This window comes from Octopus bimaculoides, chromosome 4 (genome assembly GCF_001194135.2).
Source record: "Octopus bimaculoides isolate UCB-OBI-ISO-001 chromosome 4, ASM119413v2, whole genome shotgun sequence".
In the NCBI taxonomy this organism is placed as follows: Eukaryota; Metazoa; Mollusca; class Cephalopoda; order Octopoda; family Octopodidae; genus Octopus; species Octopus bimaculoides.
The window spans coordinates 101,678,058-101,681,042 of NC_068984.1; the positions used below are offsets into that span (position 1 = coordinate 101,678,058).

The 2,985-nt window shown below is 30.4% G+C and overlaps 1 protein-coding gene across 2 annotated transcripts in view; it reads right to left on the bottom strand.

The window, feature by feature from the left end:
- Positions 1 to 2,985, bottom strand: part of LOC128247614 (cilia- and flagella-associated protein 54-like) — an 18,801-nt gene that overhangs the window by 10,397 nt on the left and 5,419 nt on the right. Inside the window, exon 1 of one of the 2 annotated variants that reach the window (XM_052967320.1) lies at positions 1,846 to 1,954. The exons of the other annotated variant lie outside the window; for it this stretch is intronic. The gene's annotated coding sequence lies outside the window, so the exon portion shown is untranslated. Of the gene's footprint in view, positions 1 to 1,845; positions 1,955 to 2,985 lie in introns of those variants that run through there. 2 annotated transcript variants of the gene reach the window in all.

Below are 2,985 nucleotides of genomic sequence, written 5' to 3' on the forward strand. Positions count from 1 at the left end.
ATTATATATCCATGAAAGAGATTTGAATTTATATAAATGATTTATATATATTTATGAAAAAATGATGAATTTTTTTCATTATGAAATTTTTTTCATTATGAAATTTTTTTCATTATTTTTTTCATTTGAGGTTTTTTTCACGCTGACTACTTGATAAATTCTTATAAAGAATTTATCCTATATTATATTATATATATATATATATATATATATATATATGTATAAAAAGTAACAAACTGAAGAAAAGAAATCCTTCAAAGGGGTGTGTTAAACATCCAATTCACTAGTACTTCAGTTGGATACCATATAAATATTGGTATAATTCCTTAATAAATATAAATTAAATATAGAGATATTCTATTGACATTCAATAATTTATTTATATTACAATATTACATTAAATACTATGAATATAATATATATCATAACATAACAATATATAAATAATTATAAAAACCATTAAAGTCCAACAAATTGTTTTGACTTATATTTTTTCTGATATACATAATCACAGTTCAATTATATATAAGTCACTTCAGCGTCAATCAGTTCAGAAAGATGAAATCCTGTCTGGAAAGGATGGCTGGATTGTAAAAATCTTTACAACCCAGCTGTCCTTTCCAGACAGGATTTCATCTTTCTGAACCGACTGACCGTGAAGTGATTTATATATAATTGAACTGTGATTATGTATATTAGAAAAAATATGTATAAGTCAAAACAATTTGTTGGACTTTTACAATTTTTATAACTATTTATATAATGTTATGTTATGTTATATTTTTATATTCATAGTATTTAATGTAATATTATAATATAAATAAATTATTGAATGTCAATAGAATATCTCTGATCTATCTTTAAATATATATATATATAACAATTGCAGCGTGGAAGGTGTTTATAAGCCATTTAAGAAACACACAAAAACCGTTAGATTCACTTCAACATTTAAATAAAATTTGTCAAAATATTTTTGTCGCTTTGAGACCGCGACCTGTTCACTGACAAAGTTCTGTGCTGCATACTTATATATATATATATATATATATTTACATATTATTGTATTTGTCTTATTTTTTCTGTTCACCCATCATGTTTACTTATTTATAAACAGGCAACCTATGTTCCTAACAGCCAAATTGAAGTGTTGAAATCATAATAATATCTGGTTCAAAATTTATGAAGAGTTAATCATGTTTGTGTCCATTGTGTACATGTGTGTGTGTGTGTGTGTGTGTGTGTTTCTTTTTCTTGTTTTTCTGTTTGTCCCTTTGTCATCCCCTGTGTCACAAAAGGTGAAGATGAACTACAGGCTGACTAACAGAAAGCAAGTTTCATATGTAACAGATGCATTGGAGCAGTAAGTACGTACTATGAGCACATTTGAAATGGATTCTCTACATTTTTAAAAATATATTCTCACTCTTGGTGTGACACAGTTTTGGGACCACTGCATCAGACTATGTGAATGACAACACTTATCTAGGAACTCTTATCAGCAATACAATGTTATTACCATTTCAAATATGGCACATTTGGACTAATAAACAAGTCATTTACTGTGTTTTGTCACAGAGAAAATTTATCACTGCTGACAATGGTGTAAATACGCCTGTCTGTGACCAAAGAGGAGATAATTACTTTGAAATGCAGTACCTCACAGTTTGGAAAGGGGGCCCTGCAAACTGATCTAGGTGTATTTACACCATTGTCAACAGTGATAATTTTGTTCATGACAAAACACAGTGAATGATTTGATTATTAGTCCAAACATGCCACAAGCATATGTGAACTGATAATAACATTGCATTTATACATATCACTGCTTCATAATTTACTTACGGTGAGCCACTGCATAGTGTTCTCAGCCACTGTATGATGACTGAAATAGCATAAGAGAACCACTCTCTTTCATCAGTTCATGGTACCCTCTGCCCAGTGTCTGTCACTGAAGAGGAGATAACTACTCCAAAATGCTACATCTCGCAGTTTGGAAAGGGAGTGCTGTGAACTGATCTAGGTGTATTTACACCATTGTCAACAGCTATAAATTTTCTCCATAGTAAACACAGTGAATGGCTTGTTTATTAGTCCAAACATGCTGCAAACATATTTGAACTGATAATAACATTACATTTATACATATCGCTGATTAGCGTTCTTACTTCCTAACTTATCAGTAATGTCAATGGGACAAAATTAAAGGATGCCAGACTATTGGAGATGTACATTTTGAAAAGCCAACCATACCAACCTTCACTTATGTTAAAAAACAGAAGTCACATAGACGATGGAAATGTCTTAGCCAACACACATTAGACATAATTATAATCATTGTTTATACTTGGTGATTATTAAGATTAACTAAACTGACTTAATTATTTGTTTTAGTATCTAGTATATTTTATAAGCATGAAATACAGGTGAATTTAACTGACATGAACTTAGATATATTTTGACCAAAGATTGGTCCAGGCCATGTCTAACTTAATAACACTACTTGATAGGATTATCTAAAACTAGCAGAGATACCCAGCATTGCCCGTGTTACATGCAATTGAAGAATGAGACTTTTCTGTTATATTTTCTGTAAGGAAAATATGACATATGATTCGAATTTCATCAAAATTGCACATGAGGGTTCTTTCCCTCTTTACATGCCCTAAAAAATTCTAATCATGAAACATGTATCCCATACTATTGATCTTTATGCGCATATTCCAAAATTTCAGTCTTCTGGAACCTGTAAAAAGAATTTTGCTCCTGAAAAATGGAGCTCATGGAGCTCTAAAATGTGGAAATGAAGGCCCCTATTGGAGGTGGGTGTGTTAATGTCAACCAGAGAAGTTGAATTGTTGGGAATGTTTTTAACTTGGGTCTTATTGTATGCCTGTATATATGTGAGAGTATAGTCTCACTTTAATAGTTTCAGTATGAAATTGAAAGTATTAAAGTGAAAGTATTTGACATGAGTGTTTTTGT